The sequence below is a fragment of the Lagenorhynchus albirostris genome, chromosome 10 (genome assembly GCF_949774975.1).
Source record: "Lagenorhynchus albirostris chromosome 10, mLagAlb1.1, whole genome shotgun sequence".
NCBI lineage: Eukaryota > Metazoa > Chordata > Mammalia > Artiodactyla > Delphinidae > Lagenorhynchus > Lagenorhynchus albirostris.
In genome coordinates, this window is record NC_083104.1 from 19,430,627 (window position 1) to 19,456,727 (window position 26,101).

The 26,101-nt window shown below is 42.8% G+C and overlaps 1 protein-coding gene across 5 annotated transcripts in view; it reads left to right on the forward strand.

Annotated features, from left to right (window-relative positions):
- FOXP1 (forkhead box P1) overlaps nt 1–26,101 on the forward strand; it is a 597,798-nt gene that overhangs the window by 269,437 nt on the left and 302,260 nt on the right. For 4 of the 5 annotated variants that reach the window (XM_060161351.1, XM_060161347.1, XM_060161349.1 and 1 more), the window contains one exon: nt 2,263–2,323. The exons of the other annotated variant lie outside the window; for it this stretch is intronic. The gene's annotated coding sequence lies outside the window, so the exon portion shown is untranslated. The remainder of the gene's footprint in view (nt 1–2,262; nt 2,324–26,101) is intronic. 5 annotated transcript variants of the gene reach the window in all.

A 26,101-nucleotide genomic window follows, 5' to 3' on the forward strand; every position in this document is an offset into this window, starting at 1 on the left:
GGTCAAATGTACATTTGCATTAAAATTTATGGAACTTCAAAATGGAAAAAAATAGGGTTTGTATCCCACTGCCAGTTTTTTATGTCTAAGTAAAAATTAAATGTAGCCAAATTTGTATTGCTTTAGTGATTATAAGTTGGAGGGTCAATTGTATAATATTGTTATTATTAATTTTTTTTCCTCCAGGGAAAAATTACGCTTATAAAATCTGTGAGGGGGAACCAGCTTATACTTTTGCTCTATGTTCACTTACCTACTGTTCTAGGTAGCTATAGGTGAGTAGAGAAACAGACGCAGTACTTACCTGGAAATGTTCTGCAGGTTTGAATACAACTCTAGAGATAACTTTATTCAAAGTAAGCATTTTCAGCAGCTTTGTTTGTTTGTTTGTTTTTTACAAACATTAAATTTTAATAAGGTGCAATTGTTTGCCAGGCCTATGTGATCTTTGCAGTGCAATCTTATCTGCATTGCAAAGTCTGATACTACAGACCTGACTGCCAAAAATGCAAAAATAGATGCAACTCAATAGATAAAAATGAAAATTAGCTTAGAGTGCACACGTTAGAAAACATCTCAAGTGAAAAGGAGGGAGAAAGGGCGTTCTTGCCCTGAATTGAGTAGGGTCTGCCAGAGTTCACTTACTTTCCATTTAAGATTGGATGAGTGGTGGAGATGGAAATTTCTGTTGTGTGAGACGGTTGCCGAGCCTCGTGTCTCATGAGCTCTTCTTATTGGCGTGGGGCGGGGCTGCTTTGTAGATCTCAGCATTACCTCGAGGACCCGACCATCACAGCTCTGTTTTCTTATCACCATTTGCGCTCTAACCAAGTTCTCACCGCTGGAGAAACCAATCCCTGGCGACACACCTCAGCAGTAAAGCACACGATTTTCATTTTCGATTTGAATTGTTTTGTGTCAAAACAAAAAGGTTTGGGGCAGGTTGCAAAACAGTAATTTCAAGTCCCAGAGCTAGGGTTTTCCCCCACCCAAATGGTGAACATTTATGGTGAAAACCTCCAATTTCCTCTTACAGTAAACATGAAAATTATGATTTCACTCAGAGCCTGCATTTTTTCCCAATCTTAATGGCAAGAATCTGCATACACTTGCTGGTGGAAATGTCATAAATTGGCCTCCGATCAATTCCTCAAAGATAGTACACACCAAAGTACCACTTTCAAATTTTTAGCCCTAGTGAAATAAGATTTAACTCTTGTCAGTGATGTTTGCCTTTCCACATTCAGGGCCAACAGCCGAGGGATGAGCAGAGATATATTCTGTGTCAAATTTAAACCACTTCATGACATATTGTTCTGAAGAGTAAGCAAAAGGATATTAACGTTTTAGTAATAAGATGGTATGACTTCACCATCTTAAGAAAGTATATGTATATATGAGCATCTGGTCAATCGATGTGGAATGAATCCTGTACCCTGTTGGTTACTTGATCTAAATTAATAAACAAATGTTTTTCTTTTCACTTGTGCCATATGTTGATCCCAGTTACATGGGCAGAGAGAGGCAGCTTGTAATGTTTCTTAAAGGATTATACACTGTTTTGCATAAGGGAGTATGCAGATGCAGGAGTTAGATGCGCACCGTGCTTCCTTTGTGTTTTAGGAAGCTTGATTTCGGTTGTTGATTTCATCTGACACGAGCCATTTTTATTGAACTTAGTAGGTCTGGTAGAAAGTATGCTAAGTGGAAAACATTGTGTGAACAGCTTTCACCCACCGATGAACCCCCCCACCCCTCCGCAAGCTGAAAATTGTGGTGCTTTTATTCATTTTGAAAGGTCCAGAGTGGCATAAAGCATCTTGTGTATAAGAACTAACACTCTTGCAAAGGGGGAAAAAAATAAGCCTCTGCTTTAATGAAATTAGAGATGTCGTGGATGTTAACCAAACAAAGACACCTTCAAGTAGCAGTCTGGTTTCCAAAAACAAAGGCCTATGACTCACATGTTATTCCAAATGAAATAAATTGACAGACAACAAGATGAGAAAAAGTTCAAAGGCAAAATGTGAAACGCTTCATCTTGACTTTTTCCGTCCAAGTTGTTGTTACAGTCTTGAAGAGCTCAAAGGCACATGGTCCAGTAAGTGGAGGTCTTGACACTGGTTTTTATTAACTCTGAGAGTCTTTTGCCATGAAATAGAATCGAGTTCTTTGGTTGGTTTTCTTGCATCTCTCCCAGGCAAATAGGTGGTTGCTACTTTGTCTTGACATTCAGATTTTGATATTCTCTTTTGTTTTCAGGGTAAGAAGTGACCTTTTGAGGTGACTATAACAGAAGATTGCTTTACAGAAGCCAAAAAAGGTAAATGCACATATGATTAGTGGAATTACATCTAGGACTCTCTCTACCAACTTCTAGGCATCTTAATTCAGTTCTTTTCGGATCTACATAATTATCAAATATACATGTATTTATTTGTGTGTCAGTATGCATGTAGCGTATTTTCGGAAGCCTTTAAAGAAAAGATTGCTCTTAACAAATGGTTCAGATAGTCACATTTTCCACCCCCCCCCCCAATATTATCACTTTCCCCGTTTGTGGAAGTCGAATTTTTTTTTTTTTTTTTGGTTGTTGACTTGGTAGGTTTAAAGTTAGAAAGGAATATTCACATCACAAAAGTGGTGATTCATAAAATTAACTTGCTGCAAACAGGAGCAACACATGTCGGTCTTCTGTGCTGAAGTGGTGTCATCCGATGGATGTTCATCTGGCTGGTTTATAATCCCTTCTTTCAGAAATTAATCGTCAGGCACCATAGCAACACGCCGCGTTGATGTAACTGCCGTGTGGCGTGGGGCATGTCCCTGTGATGTCAGCGCTCATCTGCCTTGTTCTCTTGACCTTGCTTGAAAATCAAATGAGTACTTGATTTTAAAATTAGAAGTTTTCACAGAGACTAGTGTAGCTTGATGAATTAAAGCTAAGTTAAATTTTCTCCAACTCACTTCTGGGAGCAGGGGCAAAGAAAGCACTCTGGTTAAAATGGTTCTGGAGGCTACATTTTTTTTTTTTTTTTAATTGCCAAAGTATCTTTCCGGTGAGGGCAGAGGTTGCCTCCCTCAAGTTCATCTTGCAGGTCACTTTCAAGTGTGATGTTTCTCAAGGAGCAAGCGTCTTCATTTTACTTTTGAATCTTGGCCAATGGTGTTTCCATTTGATTGAGTAGATAGATCTGGGTCTGCTTTAAAACACTTACTTGCCAGCCTGGTTACGACGCAAAGCCTTTGCTCAGATCTTACCAAATTAGAGTTCATGAATTTGTAAGATACAGACTTCTCCTTCTTCAGTTGAGCAAGGTGTTTTTGGTGAAGCTTTGATAATATGAAGATTCCTAGATGGGTTTTGCTTTCGATCTCACCCAGGGTTTGGGGGCTCTAGAAGGCACTATCAAGGTAGGGATTTGTTTTTCCAGTTGCATTCTGGCGCATTTGATTTGGGCTCCAAAAATCCAATCACCTTTCCTCATTTCACTATCTTTGTTGTTTAAATTAAACGTGTGGGAAGCACCTCGTTGTCCTCCAAAGAGGATATGTTACCTTTCAGATGTTCTGGCATGGAACGGGTTGATTGCAACCAGTCATTGGGGCTCTCAGGTCCTACCTAGCATGATTTCTGGCAAAGCACTTCCCAGTTTCCCAGTTTTAGTCTACTTCAGGGCTCTGCAGCCGCCTTCTTAAAAGGCTGTCCAGTCAGTATTTCCTGTCTTGTGGGCATTTTGTCTCTGCCACGGTTAGTCAGCTGCATGTTGTGTGTTCTGGTCTCTGTGATCCCTGCAAGATCTCAGTCCGAGGTGTTTCTCATTGAAAGCCATGCCAGGTGCTGAACTCATTTTGTGCTGTTAGTAAAAGTTTCTGGTGCACCTAAAAACTGTGATGAAACAAAGCTGGAAAAGTGGTTGAAAAGATGAACTATCGCTCCAGCTCCAAAAAATGGGCTTAATGAGTAGGTTTTTCACTGTTTTATTTGGAATCACCTGTAAGCATAAATTATTTCTCTCCTGACTGATGTCATTATGATGACCTTGCTTACACCCATGACGTGAAAATGTTTGCATTTGTGCAGTATGATTTTTCCCAATTCCATGATACTGTTCAAGGTTAAAGATATCATGAGTCAAGGGCAAGTTTGGGGAAAAAAAAGTTTTCAGGAATTTGTCATTAGTTGACTAGGAAAAGTAGTCCATGCGGAGGAAAAAACAAGCTTTTTTATAATTACTGTCAAGAACATGGTGTATTATACAGTATCCTGCAAATCAGGAAACCTTTGTCAAATTTAAGGAGAACAGAAAAATTTTGTCATCCTGATGCCTCCTTTTGTAAAACAAAGGAAGCTGAACAACGAATTCATCTAATTTTTCTTTTTGTCTTGACTGCTAGGAATCTCAGAGTAAGAGTTTCTGCTTAAGCTTAGTAGTATTTTTAACTTCAACTTTTTGTTGTTGATATTCTGCTTTTAAGTCAACTTCATTTTTCCTACTCCCAATTAACATATTATTAACTGTTTTTCTTCTACAATATCAACTCCATTTGTGTTTTGACTCGCTTTTGTGGTTTTTTTTAGAAATAAGATATATAGAGAAATAAATAATAACTTACATGTACTCTTTTACCTTTTAACGAGCTCAAGGATCCTTCAAAAACTAATCCTTACATATCTTGACCTCTTATACATGAAGGAAAAAAAGATTTGTTAAAAATATAAAATCTAAAAAAATTTATAAAATGGATAGAATGCTTAGTGTTTCTTCCCAGTGAACAAACCGTAAACAAAGATACTGTGCTGTCCAGTGATGGTCAAGAGACCAGCACCATCTTACACACTACTCAAAGGATAGAGATTTCAGATAGCAGGAGCTCCTCGGGCAGTGGCATGCCCAAATTCGAAATCTGGGACTCATTAACAGTCAGCATAAGTGCAAATAAATGTGCCTACAGTGGCACTCTGGGAACAACTGGTTATGTGCATAAAAGTGGCCAGGAAAATTCAGAAAACCAGATGAAGACATTTTTCCAAGTTAGCTTCAGAGGTCTGAAAGATCGCAAATAACACTCATCATACTTGGTAGTGATCGAACAATTTCTTCCAAGTAGATATGAGCACTTTACAAAATGGGTCTGGTTGCTGGCATCCCTGAGAGGTAGCTGGTAATTATTATAATCCCCACTTTACAAACTGGGAAACTGGTCACATTAGTAACTTATCCAAGGTCATGTGAAATATCAAGACTGGAGCTAAAAGGACAACTTGCTCTGGTCACAATTATATTGATGCCATTCTATCATGGCTGCCGTGGTTCGGTGGTTTAATATATAGGTTTCTGTGTCATTTTTTTTCCCCCTGCTTCCCCCAAACATTTGCAATTCACCCACACAGGTTTTTGCTAAAACTTCAAATCCAGTTTGTGAAATGCATTGTCTTGGATTCAGTTCTGAATGACAGTGGGAGTTAATTGATGATGATCATGAAGCTCATATAGATTACAGTTAAATGGTTATTCTTTAAATATTGGTCATCTTCAAACTTCATTTTTTTGTGTTGCTTCAGTTTCATAGTCAGCTTGTTAATGAGAAAGTTAAAAACAATCTAAAAGGAAGGGTGATCATTGCAGCTTTTCTCCCACCCCCAATTTGAGCTATTTTTTTGTTGGATTAAGGAGCGATACGGCATCTTTATAGACTTCACTCATCGTGTCTAACATATTACAAATGATTTCTTGGTTAGGAACAAAGTTAAAAATAGCCATCCAGCCATTTAAAATGTATTCATTGGTTCTTTTGAAAGTGTATATTTACGCGATTCAAATGTTTACTTAGTGACAACGATATTCCGAGTGAAATCCATTCAAAATGACCTCTTTATAGCATTAAGCATTTGAATTATTTGCCTATTCATGAAGTTGTTATAAAGACACTGGGAAAGAGTGATACCAGCTGACCACGTTGGCTGAAACGACTAGTCAGTTTAGTTAAGCGTTGAATTCCATCCTGCCTCCCCTTCATACTCATATACCCATGCCTGGGTTGTAACACTCAGAGTTAAGACTAGGCTGATATAACATAAAGACTCCAACATACAATGGCTTTAAATCAAATAGAAGTTTACTTCCCTGTCTCATCTAATAATCTGGCCCGTCTGGCTTGACTGGATGGGTTCTTTTCTCTTTTGTGCTTCTCTGCTTTGGGCCTTTGTCCTTATCTACATGGTTGAAATACAGTGAAGTCCAAGGCAAGCAATTTTCTTTGAAGCAAATGATTTAAAAATTGCACACATCACATCCATTGACGTTTAATTGGTAAGATTATGATCATTTCACAAGAAGCTGCAAGGACTGCTGGGAAATGTCTCTCGCTGGGTAGCCAGGAGCATGGGAGAATTGGAGAACAGATTTCAGGCGACAGTTAGGACACAAGCAACTTGATTGGTTGAAATGCCTCAGTCCAGTAATTTCATTCACTCATACATACATACAAATGTACATGCGACATGTGTATATACGTTAATTCTTACTACAGGTATTTATTGATGATTGTGTGCTAGGTGCTAGGATTATAGCACTGCATAAGCAGGATACCGTCTCTGTCTTCCTGGAGTTTATGTTGTAAAGGGGAAGACAGACATTATGGCTGATGGTGACAGGTATTCGCAAGGGCAAATATTGGTTGCTATGAGAAAGTGTTCTCTAACACGGAGACCAGGGTGTCAGGAATTTATGTATTTTATTATTATCAGAAAGCTAAGTTAGACTAACTTGATTTCCTTGTATCTTTCATGCCAGTGTGGTTGTGAATGTTATTAGGCATGTTAATTTTTTGTTAATAGCTTTATTGAGATATAATTCACACACATTACAGTTCACTCATTTGAAGTGTACTGTTCAGTGGTTTCTAGTATATTCACAGAGTTTGTAACCATCATCACAATCTAGTTTTAGAACATTTTCATCACCTCAGAGAGAGACCCCATACCAACTAGCAGTTAATCCCCTCAACCCAGTCCCAGGCAACAACAAATCTACTTTCTGTCTGTAGAGTTTTACCTTTTCTGGATATTTCACATAAATGGAATCATACAATATGTGGTCTTTTGTGACTGACTGCTTTCCCTTAGCATAATGTCTTCAAGGTTCCTTCAAAGCATTTAAATTTTTAACTGTCCTACAACCTCAGAGTTGTATGAGTTCTTACTCCTAAATCCAGCCAAATGGTGGCCTGAAATATTCTCACAAGGGATGGCATTGGGGGGAAAATTACTGTTTTCATGCTGTTTATATTTCCATAGAAATAGACTTGGCCTCCCAACAGTTAAACTTCAGAATTTAAATGTTTGCATTTTAAGTTAGCTGTTTTTAAACATTGTTAGCCATAATGCTAAACTCAGTAACTCTGTAAACAAGAGCTGTCTCTCTTGAATGTTCGTTTCAAAGAAAATAAATTTTAAATATTGATTTCCAGAGAAATATGCTCAATAGAGTTCTTTTTCAAGCAGAAGTCACTTGTTGAAATGTACACGAAGGCGAGTTTTGTAGTGAAGACAACATTTGCGACAGTTATCAAGTAGCCATATTTTTCACAGCGAACGGTACAAATACAAATAAAACATGGTTTTAGTCATGTTTTTTAAATGACGCTTTTGCTCTTTCATCTGCCAGGGGCACAAATATCGAAACTGCCTACCTTGAGCATCTTCGGAAGAAGTTCTCAGCTTAGGTGAAAACCTAACAGCTTATCAGAGATGTAGGAAGTATTGCCTTGCTTTGGCAATTCAGATATCTCAGAGAAAATCTGAAGCTCAAAAATGTATACAAACAAAACCCTGTTTAGGGTAGCACACCTGTGGTAACCTCGAGTACATGCTTTCTAATGTATCTAGTAACATCCAGGACCTTAAAGGAGGAAATGGTATATCAATGGTAGAATCCTTATTTTGAGTCTGTTTTAGAAGTTGACCCCTTCTGCCCAGGGCTGAGTTTGGATTTGAAGTTGATGGTGTCTTTTTAAAAGTCTGCTGGTGAGTAGGACTTTCATAAACGGAAAATGAAATTAATCATTTAAGTTTGTACTTCTCTGTCCTTGATCTGAACTATTGTACTTCCACGGCCTTTGCATGGGTTGAGAGTGAGGGGGAGAAAAATGAAAAACTTGAAGTATTTGTGCTCTGTTCAGATGCACTCTTTTTGAAGTGTAAAGGTTATGCAGACTTTCCCTTGTATGTTGTATATTAGCATGTATATGGTATATTATTACAGGTAGTTAGATGTTTTGTTAATCATCTGACAGTGGAGTGAGTTATTTAAAATTACCTTTTAATTGGGCTTCCCTGGTGGCGCAGTGGTTGAGAGTCCGCCTGCCGATGCAGGGGACACGGGTTTGTGCCCCGGTCCGGGAAGATCCCACATGCCGCAGGGCGGCTGGGCCCGTGAGCCATGGCCGCTGAGCCTGCGCGTCCGGAGCCTGTGCTCCGCAACGGGAGAGGCCACAGCAGTGAGAGGCCCGTGTACTGCAAAATAAAATAAAATAAAATAAAGTAAAAAATAAATAAAATTACCTTTTAATTAAAAATATCTTGCATCATTGGATATGGACTTTGATGATTTCGGTTCATGGACTGGCATGGATATTCACTTCCTCACCCTTTCCTCCAGCCGGCTCTTTTCTGGAAGTCAGTTTCTCTTTTAAAGTATCATGAGCAGTCGCTGGAGGCCAAAGGAAGTGTCCTAAAATCCATTCATTACACATGACATTCTTTAAAGTTTATTTAGAGCAGTGATTTTCACAGGCCACTTTGGGACCCATTTGTGGGTTGGGAAATCAATTCAGTGGGCTGTGCCCAAGAATTAAAAAGAAAAATAGAATAAGTATACAATAGAGCAGAAAAAAAATATCGAGTAGAATAGAGCTGCACTGTCTAATATTGAAACCACTGGCCACATGTAGCTACTGAGCCCTTGAAATGTGGTTAGCCTAAACTTACACGCTGTAAGCTTAAACTCCACAAAGCCTTTCAAGGAGTTTGTATGGAAAAAAGAATGTGAAATATTTGAATAACTCTTCTTTATTGATTACACATTAAAATGAGCATAGTTTAGATACATTGGATTAAGTAAAATATTAAAATTAATTTCACGGTTTCTTTTGACTTTCTCCAGTATGGTTACAATTACCTGTGTGGCAGGCATTGTATTTCTGTTGGGCAGTTTTGCTCAAGCTGATGGGGAATAGAGCAGTGAATGACACAGCGACAAGGCCTCTGCTTATGGCTCTAGGGGGTGTGGACAGGTAGGGGAACATAATAAATAAATACGAGGTGACAGGTGTGGTGGAGAAAATATAGGCGGATAAGGGAGGTCTAGTTGCCAGAGGGAAGGGGATTGCAACTGTAAATAGGGTAAGTCTAACTGAAGCACAGGCATTTGAGCAAAGACAAGGCATGTTCTCAAAAGAGTACGTTGGCCACTATGGCCAAACCAAAGTCATCCAAGGAGGAGAGTAGTGGGGGACAAGGACAAGAAGCAACAGGGCCAGACCTAATAGGGCGTTAAGGCTCACGGGACTCTTAATCTCTTAGTGAAGTAGAGAGCCGTGGATAGGCTTTGAGATGGGACAAGATGTGAGTCACGCTTTAAATGGATCACTCTGGAAGTGGGTTTTTTTTTTTTAATAAATTTATTTTATTTATTTATTTTTATTTTTGGTTGTGTTGGGTCTTCGTTGCTGTACATGGGCTTTCTCTAGTTGTGGCGAGCGGGGGCTACTCTTCTTTGCGGTGCGCGGGCTTCTCATTGCAGTAGCTTCTCTTGTTGCGGAGCACGGGCTCTAGGCGCGCAGGCTTCAGTAGTTGCAGCACGCGGGCTCCAGGGCACACAGGCTTCAGTGGCTGTGGCTTGTGGGCTCTAGAGCGCAGGCTCAGTAGTTGTGGCCTAGTTGCTCCACGGCACGTGGAATCTTTCCGGACCAGGACTCGAACCCGTGTCCCCTGCATTGGCAGGCGGATTCCTAACCACTGCACCACCAGGGAATCCCTGGAAGCTGTTCTGAAAGTAGACGGTGGGTGGGTGAGATGATAGGCAAGAAGACGTGTTAGGAGTCCGCTGTGATAATTCTCAGTGAGACAGGGTGACGGCCAGGATCAGTATGGCAGTAGAGGTGGCAGGGGATTTATGAAACTCTAACAGGTTTAGTTTGGTAGTTATATTTTGAATTGATCTGTAGGTAGAATCCAAGGATGTCCTGGTGGAATGGATGTGAAGTTTGAAAACAGTTGCATCAAGGATTACTCCGAAGATTTTTGTCTCGTGTGATGGGGTGGCATCAACTGATGGATTGATTGTGGTTAGAAAGAAAGAAGTCAGATAGAAGACTGAGGATTTTCAGTTTAAGCAGCTGCGGGAAGGATGGGGCTGCCACTAACCAAAATATGGAAGCCTGTGGGGGAACAGGTTTGGGGGTGTTAAAGGAAAAAATTACTTAATTTCCCTCGTTAAAGACGGTAGTGCCGCCTTTATTCGGGACCTTCGCGATAGGTGTAGGGAACGCTGCAGTGAGGTTTTATAGGAGGAAGAAGAGACTGACCTCACCTCCAGATACAGCATGGGCAAGTGAGAATTTATAGCCAAGAAGCTGCGGGGGTGGGGGGGGTGTCAGTAGATGGACAGTTTCTGGAAGGAAACATCGGGAGTAAGGGGGGATTCTGGCTAAACTGATCTAACAAGATTCTTGCTGCAGATAAGCTAGGGTGACTCGACATCACCTGGAGGATGGTGGAGAGTGAGGAACCCAATCAGATATCAAGGATGATCAGATATCAAAGGTGAGAGAGTTCTGGTTAAACTGACTGAGCAGGGTTCTTGCTAAAACTGGGCTTTACAAGGAAGCACACAGATGGGTTCAGAAGCCTGATTCAAGTTTGGTCCAGCCAAGCATCTTTGTCGAGAGTGGACAGGGGAAGCAGGGGATACCAGGAGTATAGCTGTAGACATGTGAGGTTGGAGTCGCTTATTTCTCACTCAGTCAGATATCAAGTGGGCATTTGGATATGTGGGTCTATAAATGTCTTAGCTAGGGCTATACGTTGAGGCTTTATAAGAATGTCTAAGTGTCAGTAAAGGCGTGAACCTAGGTGAGCTCACCAAGGTGGGGGACAGTGGTGTCGATAAAGAAGAGAAGGGCTCCAGGATGTGGGTTCTGAAGCCAACGCCATTAAGAGGTTTGAGCATAAGACACGGAGGAGAGGTCAAAGATGGGAGGAAAACTCCGGGACTCCAGAGAACCAGAACCCCATTGAGGACATTGTTTAAAGGAGGAGAGCATTGGCACTTGTATACAGTGCTGTGCAGAGGTCAAAAGCAATGATGACAGAGAACTGACCTCTGGGTTTCTGAACATGATAGTCATTGATAACCTTAACAGGAGTCAAAATTGGTTGAATCTCACTCCTGGCTCACTCCTGTCTGCTTTTGGAAATTAGGCATCTAGAATGATTTTTCCAGGAATAGTGCCTGCTCGGCACTCTTTATTTGTTAAGATCATCACCTGTGCCTCCACCTCTTGCAGCCCCACTCAGACAGGGTCTAGCTCTGACCTTTAGGTCCTAGGACAGCCTGTGGGAAGTGATCAGAGAAAAACTCACTGTTTCCTGATGGAATCCTGTGCATTTTGCGCCATGCGACTCATTCTCTAATCCGATGGTTCAGATATTAAATACAAATAAAAGGCAGGGGTGAAAGGAGATGTATATTTACATCTCGAACTTAAAATACGTTGTGTTTAATCATCTAAAGTACATCACAGCTTGGTGTGGTTAACCTGATCTCTAGATAAGTAAAGTACTAGTTGGTGCCTGAGCACACATGCGTCTATCATTTTACCTTATACTAATATAGGTAGTCTTTGATGGGTTCATCCATCTTTCAAATTAACTAAGCATCAAAGACTCTGGCTCATTCAAAACTTCTGAATCAGTTGAACATTTTCGAGATTTCTAGGCTGATCCCAAATCTTTGAGCACCTAGGAAATTGTAGGTAAAATAATGAAAAACATGCATTGTCACTATTTAGATACTAAATGCCATTAAGGTGGTATTGGGTGAGGTAAGAGTATCCTCTCTTTGTGGAAGATGATAAATGTACTTCTTAATTTTTTTTCATGATAAAATGGCATTAGAAGAAATTAGAAGGGGATGAAAATGTAGGAAGAAAAATTTCACTGGTGACCTCACCTAAATAGTTCAACATTTTATCTGTATCCTGCCAGTGTTTTGTATATATAGATTTGTTTATATGTACTACTTGTACTGTATATACTATTTTGTTTCCTGCTTTTACCCTTAAAATATCATGAGTGTTTTCCCATGTTATCACCGTTGTATCTCGGTCTTATTTTTAGGGTATCTTGCTGATTTCCATTCTTGTATTATCTATTCCTGCAAGGATGGGTCTTCTGATTCCCTCCAGTTACTAATGATGGCCACCGTGGGAGCAGGGAACTTTGCGTCCTTTAAAGGGACAGCCATTCATCCTCTCTCTCTTTGTTGCGTTATCCCAAACATCACTCCTTCTCTTTTCCCAGAGCAAGCCATTAATTTACTTTGTCTGCATTTGCATCTCCAAAATTTGCTTTGGTTGAGTTTTGGTCAGTTTATTCTGGAAAACTCAAATGTCTTTACCGCTTTTCAAGTATAAAATTGAAGTTTACTTGCATGCCACACCTTAGGGGGTACTGTCATTAATTGTTTAGGCAACGCGTATTTATTGAGTTCCTGGGAGGTTCATGGTGTGTTTAAAATTGAGCTGTGTACCTCTGGCCTTTGTGGACATTCCCCTATCTAGTACTGAGATCCCCAAATGGCCACTCAGTGAAGTATTCTTAGATTTATAACTTCAGAGAGAACCAAGGAATGTTAGCCTTCTCTGGTCAATTCCTTGTAAGTTACTGAAGATGAAACTGAGACCCAGAAAAGGAAAAACGTGTTCCCCTGGCCACTGCGTAATTGTAGCTGTCTGTTTTGGGATTCTGTCTGTCTTCTAATATACCTCTTCCTTCCTTTTATGATACAATATCAAAAACAAGTGGAAATGTTAAAATTTCACTATTAAAAAGTTCACTGTTTAAGAAAAATAGACCTGATGAAAACCAAAATGTATTTTTTTATGTAGATCGCCCTTTCTTAAGTTTCATTTCCAACGCACTCTCCTTTTTCCATCTGTGTTAAGGGAAATTACACCATTTACAAGTGTTTAAAAATATTAAATATGAAGAACAGCATCTAAGTATGTTAATTCAGAAAATGCCCACTTTTCACTTTCCCTCCCTCGCCTCCCTCCCCCTCCCCTTCCCCTTCCCCTTCCCCCTCCTCCTCCTTTCTCTCCATCTTCCTCCTCTTCTGCCTTCTGTTCTTTCTTCTCTTCCTCCTTATCCCTCCTCCTCCCTTCCTCTCTCTCCCTGTCTCTGTCCTTCCTCTGAAGCCTGATTTTTTCTTAACAAGGATATTTAATGAAGATGTGTGTAATGTTAGAATCTTTCTGCCAGTTGACAACTACTGTGCATTTTTTAAATAGTTGAGTATTGTACATAGCATGAGAATTTAGGTGTCCACTCTCTCCTTATCTGACTGATTAACCCCATTGAGCCACTCCCTTGTGACATGTGTTTTTCCAAGGACTGAGACACAAAAAAGGATTATAAGGTGTGTTGGTCATTGTTTTTGAGGTGTACACTGTCTACCTGATTGGAACTGCTTAGCTCTGAAGTCTTCCTCCCCCTCGTTCTGGAATGGGGTTGACATCTTCTCTTTATTTCCTTATGTGGGATCAAAACACATAAAGACCAATATAGAATTGTCACCTTGAAGGGTCATATAATTTCATTAGTTTAGTTCTTATAATGTTATTAGTAATAGAACATAGAATAGGAAATTCTTGTAAACTTCTTTTTTTTTTCCTGATTACAAGTGTAAAAGCCAGCTCATTATAGGGAATTTGAAATTGTAGAAAAGTTGACCAAACACAAAAGTAAAAATAATCAAGAATCCAGACCCTGGGGATAACATATAGTTTCTCCAGTTCCTTTTTCGTTGGATGTACACATATTTAACAAAATTGTAGTCATATAGTATATAGAATTGTGTATCCATTTTTTAAATTTAACATTACATGGTGAGCATTTTCTCATGTCATAAAGATATCTCAAATGACTGCATACTACATCATTTTTTTGGATATAATAAAATTTAATTAACTCTTCTTCAGTGTTGAGTGTGGGAGTCATTTCCAGTTTTTCTATAATATGTTGCAGTAGGCATATCTGTGCACAAACATTTATCAGTTTCCATTTCTTTAGATATATTCTATAGGGGGAAATTTCTAGAAGAAAAGTGATGGAATTCTTATAGATTTTCCATACATGTTATCAGTGTACTTTTCAAAATGCACCAATTTATACTTCTACCAATACTGAATGAGAATGTTTATTTCACTGCAACTTTGCCAACACCAAGTTTTATCATTTTTTGTTATCACTTAAATCATAGAAGAGAAAAAAGCGTATGTCTGTTCTTTTCTTGTTCGATTCTTTCGTTACAGATGAAGTCCAGAAGTTTTGTTTCTTGAGGCTGTTTATATTTCTTCTTTTAAGTTTTCATAATTTCGGGAGCAGGAAGTGTTTCGAGGAGTGGGGATGGGGGAGTCCAAGGTGCTGGGCAGCTAGAGAAGGGATCCTGTTATGGGGAGGTTGCTTGACCATTGGCTCTTCTGCTAGAATTTACAGAGTAATTCGCTGGGTGCTACATTACAGCTTAGATCTGAGTGCTAGAATCCTGCAAGGCCAGGCCAGTGGCATTCTGATGCTCCCGAAATCCCATGGAGAGATCTGGGGCTCAGGAGCTTTTCCAAAACTTGGATGCTTTAAGTTCAGTCCTTTATTCAGTAAATAATTATTGAGTGCTTACTGATTCCTGGCACTGTGTGGGGCAGCAGGCAATATTTAGTAAGCCAAAAGAGGGAAGCTCTTCTGTAAATAAGGTGGCTGTGTACCTCATTGCCTTATGATGAGCACAAACAGGACAGATCTGTGTAAAGCACTTAGCCCAATAAGAGCAACTAGCTGCTGCTCATCTTATATGTCTCTGTTATCATCGGCATCTCAAATTTAAAAACAAAACAAACAAACAAAAAACACTGTTCAGGGGCTTCCCTGGTGGCGCAGTGGTTGAGGGTCCGCAGATCCCATCTCTGGTCTCCGTATCATCCACGGGATAGGGCCTGTGCTCCCCAGCCTGGGAAGTTTCTCTCCATTTCTTTTAGCCTCTTTACCCAGTGAGCTAGTATCTTCCAGCTATGTGATTCCAGAAGCTTCGAGAGAAGCAGGGCTGTGTCCAGCTAAACAGTAAGACCCTGGGGACAGCCCCTTGGGCTCCAGGGAGCTCCTCTGATTCCCAGCAGTTTAGTAGGGGTGTTGCTGAAGGTTGAGCTCCAAAGGCAGTGAGGGCACTGGCAGTTGCACTCCCCCGCCCCGGGTGTTTGCTGTTAGTCTCTAAGCCCAACCAGCTGATTCTCATCAACCCTGAATCTAAGGATTAAAAATCAGTACATACATACACACATATATCTGTGGAAAGGGCACTTCCTCGGGCTTTCTCTGTCCTCTCCGAGATTTCCCGCGCTCGGCGCTGATGGAGGGCAAGCAGGCCCCCAGGCCAGGACCACCCTGGGCCCCCCCCCCCTTCACTGGCTTTCCCCACTCCCCGGAATGCGCTTGGAAACCGTACTCCTGTCTGTGTATTTACCTGGTTCCTATCACCACCGTTTCAAAACACGACCGGTTTCTAATGGAAAAATAAACATTTCTGATGCCGAAGTGAGGAAGGGGTAGCTCCTTGTTTTGGACCAGTGTGTCCTGCCCTCCACCAGAGAGGGCGTGGTTTGGGGGAGGCTGCCTCTGAGTTCGGATGTGTCCATCCTAGGGCCTGCTTTTGACTTGCTCACTCAGTGGTCCCCATCTGTGACACGGGGACAGTGAAAGGCCCCGTCTCATCGGTGTGCTGTGAAGATCACAGAAAGAACAGTGTGGTTACGTGTTCCGGTTTAGAGTTCTGCCTTGGAGGCCCTGTCCTGCTACTTTTCAGCTTGGCGATGTTGGGGAAGTAACTGGAACTCTCCAAGCCTTTTTTCTTTAGCTCAAAAACTAGCGACTAAACTAGTACCTCCCCTTTGAGATAGTTGGAAGATTAACTGAGTTATTCCAAGTCAAACGTGCTTAGGGCAATGCTTCCTATATAGCAAGTGTTCAATATTGTCAGCTCTTTTTATGGGTAGCACAGTGCATGGAATGCAGTAGGTCTCTAAGTATGTTCATGATTTTTACTACTGATTAATTTTAAAGGTAATTAACATATTTTTAAGTGGCTGTTTTTATCAGGGAGCCTAGTGGGAAGAGGAATGAAATAGGCTTTCCCCTGGCCCCAAAGAGAAAACCAAAACAAAAACTTGAAGATGCTAAGTACAGAGAAACGGTTTTAGAGTTTTTCAGAATAACATTATATTTCTAAATCATCTTCTTCTCCTTCTCATCACCCATCTGGCACCCACAGGGAAGGAGTGGGCCCACCCAGAGCGATCCACCTGGCTTATTTTTGCCAGTTTGAAGCAGCCTCTTGGCTACACTGCATCTTCAGTCTGAGTGGTACAATCGTAGAAGTCCAGGCCATGGACACCCAGATGTTCCTGAGTTCACACGGAGAGATCTGGGACCCACAGCTTTTCGAAACCTAAAGCTTGTGACCGAAATAGTGTGAACAGGTTTTCCAGGGCTGCGCATGGGATTCTTGGGCTCGGGCGTGGTTTTACTGTAGCTCTTACACGTGCAGACTGCGTTAAATGGGACTTAGGTCGCGTCCCCAGCACTTGACACTGAGGAACTTGGGTAGACACTGCACTGAGTGTTTACTGTGTCCAAGGCCAGGGATAGAGAGAGAGACAGAGGCTGAGAGAGGGAGGGAGGGAGGGAAGCGAGTGCGCAGGGCAGGGAGCAGGAATTCATAGCCATGTGGCAGAAAGTGAACTTTCCCACTACTTACATATGTTTTGAGGGAGCAGAGGGTTGGCTCTTTGGGATACACCTGGCTGGAATGACCTTGACCCCCACTGTGCCAAGGTGTACACGTGTGTGCGTGCGTGTGTGCACGTGCATACACCTGCATACAGGGCAGGTGGCGGCAAGCCCTTCCTCTGAAAGCTCCAGCATCCGTCGTTTTCAACAAGGATGGGGGAGATCATCACAAGGGCTGCTTCATGTTCATGAAACCCGACAAGCAGTTCTCTCTCTGTTCCTTCAAACGCCAAATAGGTTGATTTTTCTGTACTTACACATGGTAATTCTCATAAAAACAAACAGTAAGAAAAACAGAAGTGAGGAAGTAAACATTACTGCACATTCTCTGCCCCCAGGATCATGACTTGGACCATTTTGGAGACAGTACTTCTAAACATCTCTCTCCTTACCCGTCTGTTACTGAACCCACCTGTGCTGTCCAGTATGATAACCGGTTGCCACCAGCAGGTCTTGAGCAGTTGAAATGCGGCTAGTCTGAATTGACATGCGCTGGAAGTGTCAAAGCCACACCAGCTTTTGAAAAAAGAGACTGTAAGATATCTCTTAAGTTTAGAGATTGATTATAGATTGAAATGATAATATTTTAGATATATTGGATTAAATAAAATATACTAGTAAAATTAATTTGCTCCACTTTGCTTACGAAATGAACCTACTGGAAATGTTTAAATTACATTTGTGGCTCACGTTATATTCCTCTCTGGTAGTTGGGTGTAGGAATATCATAGTTTTAACAGGATGATGCTACATTTTCCCTGTGTTTTTAAATATAAAAATATGTTGTCAATATCTTCGTGTAGCAGTTGATATATGGCAGCATTATTATTACCTTTTAACTGTGTGCCAATAAGTCACAGTTTATTTAACCAGTCCCACTTTGTTGGCTGTACAAAGTTGTACACAGTAACGCTGATGAACAGGCTTGTGTATTCATCTTTGCATGCCCATCTGATTCTTTCCTTAGGGTAGGGCTTCTCAGCTGGAGGACTGTAGACGTTTTGGTCTGGACGATTCTTTGTTGTGGGAGACTGTGCTATAGATTGTGGGATGTTTAGTGGCTTTCCTGACCTCGACTCACTAGATGTCAGCAGCACGTCTGTCCCCCCCCCGTCCCACCCCCATGCATGACAACCAAAAACATCCCTGGACGTTGCCATGTGTCCCCCTGCGGGGCAGAATGACCCCAGTTGAGAAGCACTGACATAAGGCAAAGTACCAGAATGTGAAATGCTGGGTTCAAAAGTATGCGTATTTAACATTTAGATAGATTGATAGATATTGATACATATTGAAAATTTTATATCTATTCCCACACTGTTTTCTAGAAGGATAGTATCGATTCGTATATCTGTCAAGAGTAACAGTGATCTTTGTTAAATGCTTGTAAGACACTTAAGAAAGCAGGGGACTGGGGCTTCCCTGTTGGCGCAGTGGTTGAGAGTCCACCTGCCGATGCAGGGGACACAGGTTCGTGCCCCGGTCCGGGAAGATCCCACATGCCGCGGAGCGGCTGGGCCCGTGAGCCATGGCCGCTGAGCCTGCGCATCCGGAGCCTGTGCTCCGCAACGGGAGAGGCCACAACAGTGAGAGACCCGCGTACCGCAAAAAAAAAAAAAAGGGGGGAGGGGGGCTGGGTATTTAATTGCTAACTTATATGTTGGCAGTTTGTTTAATGGCTTTCCTGAGATCAGCTCTTGTAAAGACCACGGCGGAGGCAGTCTAGGTATTTTCTTGCAGAGACCAGCTTGGCAATGAGACGCCGTGGGCCATCCTAGCTTAGCTTAGCATAATGTACAAGGCTTCTGTGCTCATAAAGGAAGAAAAGGTGGTAGAATGGCAGAGGAAAAACCTCCTGTTGTTTTCCAATTTAGGACTTTTCTTCTAGTGAGAAATGGGAACGGTAGTAAGTGATGTAATAATCGTAGCTAATTATTGAATGTTTGCTCCGTGTCAGGCACTGGGCTAAGTGCTGTTACATGTAATTTTATTTAAACTTAACAAAAACCTGGCTGTTGGGTAAGTGCTACTGTTTTTACCAGACGAAGGAAGATGGGCACAGAGAGGCGGCCGGCGGTTCATCTGGCATGCCGAGGGTCACAACCTTAGTCTGTGGTGTGGCCAGGATTTGAAGTCAGCCGTCCAAGGTGACCACACAATTCATTTATTCACTTTTCCAACAAACATCAATATTTGAGTTTCTCCTATGTGCCAGCCACAGCGTTTTTTGCTGAGTTTATAGGTGAGAGCCAAAAACGATGCGATCTCGGCCTCATGCAGACTGATGGGGGCTGATAAAAGCTCTTCTGATGAGGATTAAGGAATGTCGGAACGTGATGCCTTGAGAGCCTACACTTGGGGGACTTGCCCTAGTTTAGGAGGTCAGGGAAGGCTTCCAGGGGAAATAATGATTAAAATGAGGTCCGGGGCTTCCCTGGTGGCGCAGTGGTTAAGAGTCCGCCTGCCGATGCAGGGGACACGGGTTCGTGGCCCGGTCTGGGAAGATCCCACATGCCGCGGAGCGGCTGGGCCCGTGAGCCATGGCCGCTGAGCCTGTGCGTCCGGAGCCTGTGCTCCGCAATGGGAGAGACCACAACAGGGAGAGGCCCGCGTACCGCAAAAAAAAAAAAAAAGAGGTCCAGAGAAAGAGAGAAGGGTTGAGGTTATGGGGGAGCCAAAGAAAAGGCACATCACGTCCCGTGTGCTGAGATGCGCTGTGGTGTGTGGAAGGAAGTGGCCATGTGCAGAAGGTGCTGAGCTGAGCAGGAAGCCAAGGACAGGGTTGCAGAGGCAGAGTGTCCACAGATCTGTGCTTCCCAAAGCAGTTTTGTCTGTCTGTCTGTTTTCGTAGTGAGGGATACATGAGGTAAGGTGGGGTGGGATTAGGGCAATGGAGTACACGATCAGACTTGTGTTTTGGGAAGATCACTCTGTGACGGGTTAAGAATGCCAGGGGGCAGCGGGCAGTAGATACAGAAAACTAGGGAGGTGGGCAGTTACTGATTCTCAACAAACGATGAACATTTCTGCTTCACTTATTTATAGATGCTTCACAAACCAGCCTGAAACTTAGTGGCTTAGACAGCAACCGTTGGTGCAGGATTCTTCCATTCAGGCAGGGCTTAGCAGGGATGGTTTTTCTCTGCATTCACCCAGGTGCTTGGCTGTGGCCGGAACGTCCAACCAAGATGGCTTCACATCCACACTTGACACTTGGTCCTGACCGTAACTTGGTGCTCAAGTTGACGTCACCATATGATAGACATAGGGTGAAATAGGACACTGCCAGGTTCCTCAGGATCCAGGCCCAGAACTGGCACGGCACCCTTCACTCCTTTGCATTTGTCAGAGCACGGCCAGTCCACACTCAAGGGGAGGGGAAAGAGATTCCACCCTCCTGATGGGCATGTGCATACAAGAATGGGAGGAGTCACTGGTAGCCAGCCTTGGAGGCAAGTAGCTGTGTGCCAAGGCCCTGAGAAGAGAGCACTGTATGACACAGAAACTACATTCCCACTCATATGGCCTTACCGAAGGAGACGTTACGCAAATAAACTAGAGCAGTGTCAGGTTTAATTTACTGAGCTGTGAACTGAAACAGTGGTGTATCAGAGAGTGGCTGAGTAGGTCCGTGGCCACGTTAGACTATTGGATTGTCAGGGAAAGTGACTGAGGAGGTAACGTTCCATGGTTAAATTGAGATGATGGGAAGGGGGAGCCAGAGGTGGCTTAGAGAATGTGTGTTCCATGCAAGAGCAACTGCCAGTGCCGAGTCCTCAAGGTGGGAGTGAATGCGGCATGCTTAAAGAAGAGAGGTGGAGCCAGCCTGGCTGCAGCGTGGTGTGGCAGGAGGGGAAGGAGGATGCTGTGTAGGACAGATGAATGAGGAAGAGGCTCTTGCAGAAGACCAAGCTAGAGAAGACTGTGGATGGACTGTGATATTGAGGGTCGACAGGCAAGGGAAGAAAGGCTTTAAGAGATGTTCAGGAGTTAAAAGCAGGCGGCCATCACTGATGCATTGAGTAAATGGTAAGACAGGGAGGGAGTATTTCAAGATGAACATCTCTGGATGGAGGTACCATCGGATGAGTTAGTGGAATGTTGGGAGAGCCCTAGTGTGGAAGAGGAAGATAATGAGATTGGGTTGGAAACATCTTGGGGTTTTCAGGTCGGAACCACTTCCATTTATGTTGTAGTGTGAAAGGATGGGGGACCACTTCTCCCACTTCTGGGGACCTGGGCTTGGGACTGGCCTGCCACGTGGAACTCCCAGGATGTGAGACGACCCAGAACACTCACATACCATCAGGGGTAGGCTGATGTGACTTTCTAACAGGTCTGTAAAATGTATTCAGTTTTTAAAGGGTGGTGGGTAGAATGTTTTACCAGGTACTTGGGGGTCTCCTGCAGTGGCTATTAGCTGGTATTCTGGAATTGTACTCTTCTTTTTGTTTTCAGGGTCCCTCAGGGGCATCCGATCATCTGACCCTATCAGATGGATGCCAGGAAAAGGGAAGCCTAGGTAGAGGGTGTGTGAAAGGTGATGGGCATTTATTTTTTTAACGGGCAAGGTTGCGGACTCTAAGTTCACAAATATAGTAGCAAAAATCAACTGTTGCTTCTAGGGATGTATATTCACCCAGCCGATCAAAGGCCCGCGTACAGGGATATAACTTGCAGCATTGTTTCTGAGAGCAAAAGCAGAAAAATTCCCTAAATGCGTGTCAGGACGGAAGGGGTAAATTATGGTCTGTCCTAGGTTGGGGGTGAGAAACACACAGGGACTGTGCTCTGCAGCTGTGAAAGGATGGAGACCTGTATGTGCCGATGTGGAAATATCTCCAAGATAACTTAAGTAACCAAGTGGGGAAATATACCACTCTTTGGGTAGAAGGCAGAAAAAAAGTATACATAAAAAACCCTATGATTGTATATGTATAGAATATTTCTGGAAGAGAGAGACAAGATATTGGTAACAGTGGTTGCCTTTGGAAGGGGAAATTGGCGGTTGGGGGAAGGAATTTATAGTCTGTGTTTACCTGTTTGTGCTATTTGATTATATACGTATGAGTCTAATACCCATTTGAACATAGTTCTTCCAGGATGCTGCAGTGTTATTACCTAAAGGGCAGAAAGCCCTGGGGGAAAAGATCAGATACTGGGTTTTGATGACGTCTCTTTTTAAATCCTTGCTTTTGGTAAATGTGAAAATCAGGCGTGATTGCTGATTGATTTCAAAACCCAGTGATAAGAAACAGTTGATTCAGCCCAGATCAACCACGTCCTCGCTCCAGATTCCCAACTCTGCATGGCTTGTCTCTTATATCATGCTTGTTTTATCGACTTCCATTATCTAAGTATCATCTAGAACTTTTTTTTTTAATTGCTTGTCATCTAAGACTCATCCCATACTAGCTTAAACAAAAAGAGGCTGTATGTGACTATGTAACTGAATAGGTCGGGTGTAGACCTGGCAGGGCTCCGTCTAAGTCCTAAAGCCTCATCTTTACATTTCTCCCCTCTGCTTTCTTCTGTGTCGACCCCATTTCTAATGGGATCCCCTTCCTGAAGGTGATTATCTCCTGCAGCTCCATCCTTGCAACTTTCAGCTTGAAGGACAGCCGGGAGGGTCTCACTTGGTGTCCAGGCTCTCAAGCATTTGTTCTCAAGGCTTCCTTTAGCTCACAGGCTTGTTGGGGCGACGTTGCAGGTCAGTTTCCTTTTGGCAATTCAGTTAAAACTGGTAAATCCCAAGCTCCTACTATATTCCCAATTCTCTAGGCCTGGAGACACTAAGATGAATAAAATATTTGGGCAGGTCTTGGGGAGCTCACAGCGTGTTAGAGAAGGTACAGAAGCTAGTGGAAACCCTTTTTGATGTGAAATATTAGACTCGAAGGAATTCTGGGGAGGGCTCCTCTCCGCCTGGGAATATTAGTGGGAGACTTGTGAAACAGGGACACTGGCATGAAGTCTTCTCTGAGAAGAACTCCCTCATGCAGACAGGTCAGAGGAGTAGGCTGAAGGCATTCCGGTATTAGACTCGAGAGAGCAGACAATTTTAATTTTCATCAAGTTCCGCTTATCAGGCTTCAGAATGGCCGGTGTGCCGTACTCCTCTCATCTCGCGGCCACCGCCACCCCGCTGGACCAGACCTTCCAAGGTAGTCTCTCATCCTCCGAATGTTGGAGCGTTTTACTTCTTGGCCCTCCTTGCAGAGGCATGTATTACTTTGTATGTTACTCACTTCTCTCTTTTCCCCAGTTCCCTTTCTTGCTCATTGTCTGGGCCACACAATTAGTGCCCTAATTTCACGCAGTAGTCCCCCCTCTAGCAAAGGGGTTGCGTTCCAAGCACAGACTTTGTCATCAGAAACTTTGTTCCCAGCTACTCCAATAATGCAGGCAGCCTAGGGCTGTATTCAAGGAAGACTGAAGGGCGGTGGGTTCAGCATGAGAATAGCCAACTCTTTTTGCTAGAAAACACGTTACAGTAGTCTGGAATCTGACAAAGGCAAGGAGTTCAGAGGAGGAAGGAAAGCAGCGTGATTTGTGGTTAAGGTAGTAAGTAGGAAGGGAGAGAGGGCCTGGGCATGTATTAGACGCTGGGGTCAAAGTTTGTTACGAGGGTACGAGGGTCAGGCGACAGTGCGTAACATGAGCCAGACATGTGTGCAGGAAGATCGTGGCGTGTGGAAAGCAAAAGCATCGTTTGATTGTTGGTCCAACTTGCTCCATCCCGGCACCTCTTGGCAGGTAATTCTTGGAATCTGAGCTTGAGTACAGCCCAGTCTTGGACCTAAGTGGTCCCTCTCAACAGACCTGAATCTGGCCATTCTTAGGTGGGGCACATGAGACTAGAAGGATGTGTACCTCACCACGTCTGCTCATTGTACAGCAGAGGGGATTAAATACCAAGGAGAGAGACGAATCTACCCGGGTGGGTGTGTGACTTCTCATCAGTTCTCATTTGCATTTGGTGAGAATGGAGGAGACTCCACTGTGGTGACGAGCAGAGCCATCTCCTTTCTGCAGGTCCTACATCTACCAGATCAAGGAAGACCATGGCCGTGGGGCAACTGTCTGCACCTCCAGAAGTAGTAAACTAGAACTGAGCCCTTTCTTACCAGTTCTGGGCAATGTTACCATTGTAAAAGGGTATCAGTAAAAATGTTAGGAACACTTCTGTGCCCTCCACTGATGCCAAACCCTAGGCAAAAAATGCACCAAGGTCAGTCTTTAATTGGGCAAGAGCTCTTCACTCCAGTCAGTTATCAGAAGCTGACAATATGAATGTTTGCTCTTTGGTACAACACTTGAGTGCAGCTCACTGATACTAAAGGGTTGCTGGCCAGTGGGAATTTCTAGTTTTGATTGGGAACCAAGGCACTGAGTCGTGTGTGAGAAACTGAACCAGGGGTGGTAGGCGTTAGTGTGGGACACAGGTCTTCTCTGCAGCTCCTGGGGCCACCTGCTGCTGCTCGTCCTACCCTTGCATATTGTGAGACCCCTGGAGGCAAGGACCAGATTGGTCTTGCTCACGGCTGTTGGATATAGACCTACACTTAGCCTCGTGCGGACCATACGATTGACCCACCCATGATGCCGAGGGCCTGGCAGGAGCAAATTATGCATATTATTTTTCATTTTCATTGTTATATAAATTTTCCCCGGTGATCTATTTATCAAGGTTTTACTCTTCACTCTCTTATAATTGGAGACTCTATTGCACAAAACCCCCCATTATTCCATGTGTATAGAATGTTGTCAGCTACAGTACTGCCTTGTTCTGGGGTTGTTTTTTTGGGTGAATGCCATATCTTAAAGTCACTCTAAAATCCCAACGGGTAGAGAACCTGTCTTTTAAGAATCTTTTGATTCCTGATTTAGAATATATAATAGGTGCTTTATAATTGATGATTTTCCCCAGTGAAAATCTCCTAAGGTTTCTTGAGTACAAGCGCAGTGTCTTAGATGTATTCCTCTCCCCTGCCCGGTTTCCACACATAGTAGGTCTCGTCTTAGAGGCAGAACCATCAGGAACAGCAGTGTTAATGATGCCGACACCCCGTACGACGATGCGCCTGTCAATGACGCCTGGCTTTAGACTTAAGGCCCAGGGAAGGCGCATGAATGGATCTGAGGTTTTCTCTGTAAGGTTTTTCCTCTTTGTCTCCTTTCTATTTTTTGGTCCCGAGCAGGCTCTGTCTGTCTGTGGGGAAGCAGCAGACAGCCTCAGTGAGTATAAATGTTACAGCCACCCGTGGAACACGGGCCCAGAGATAATCACATGTACCAGTGATCCCTCAGTAGGTTATATTAACACGTGTGGTTCTTTTATCAAAGGAATTAAGTTTTCTTGATATGTTAGAAAATAGTACTTTTTTGGCCGTCTCTGGACTGGATGAATCGATGTTTTGGGTATCTGTCTAGATTGACAGGTGGGGTTGCTTTTTTTCCCCCTGAATTTTGGTAATTCCTGATTGAAGAGTACATTTTCTCTTAAATTCTGTTAAGTGATCACACTTTCTTTGTGGACAGTTAATTCTTTTTCCTAAAAAAGAAGTAAATCATATCCTCGCACTTTTTTTTTTTTTCCAAAAAATCTGTCTTTGAGAAACACTCATCTATTTTTTTTCTCTTTCTCGCTCTCCTACATTTGTATTTGCCTAGAAAGATCTTCAGATGCATTTCTGTTGGTTGGAAGGACGTATTCCTTAAATGGATGGATGCAATAGAATTGCCACTTCACCTCTTGAATTTGGAAGGATATCACTTGCCTAATGGCATAATAATGGATTTTTTCACCCCTTGCCACTTTAGAATAACAGTTTTAAAAGCTCCCAGAAAAAGCGGAAGATGAAAGGTGACAATCCGGAGAAATTTATTGGCCCAACCCTACTTTTGGGGGCCCTGATCTGGGGTTACCTGTCCTGTGAGGAAACCAAGATCCACCCAGTCACAACACGTTGGGTCCCA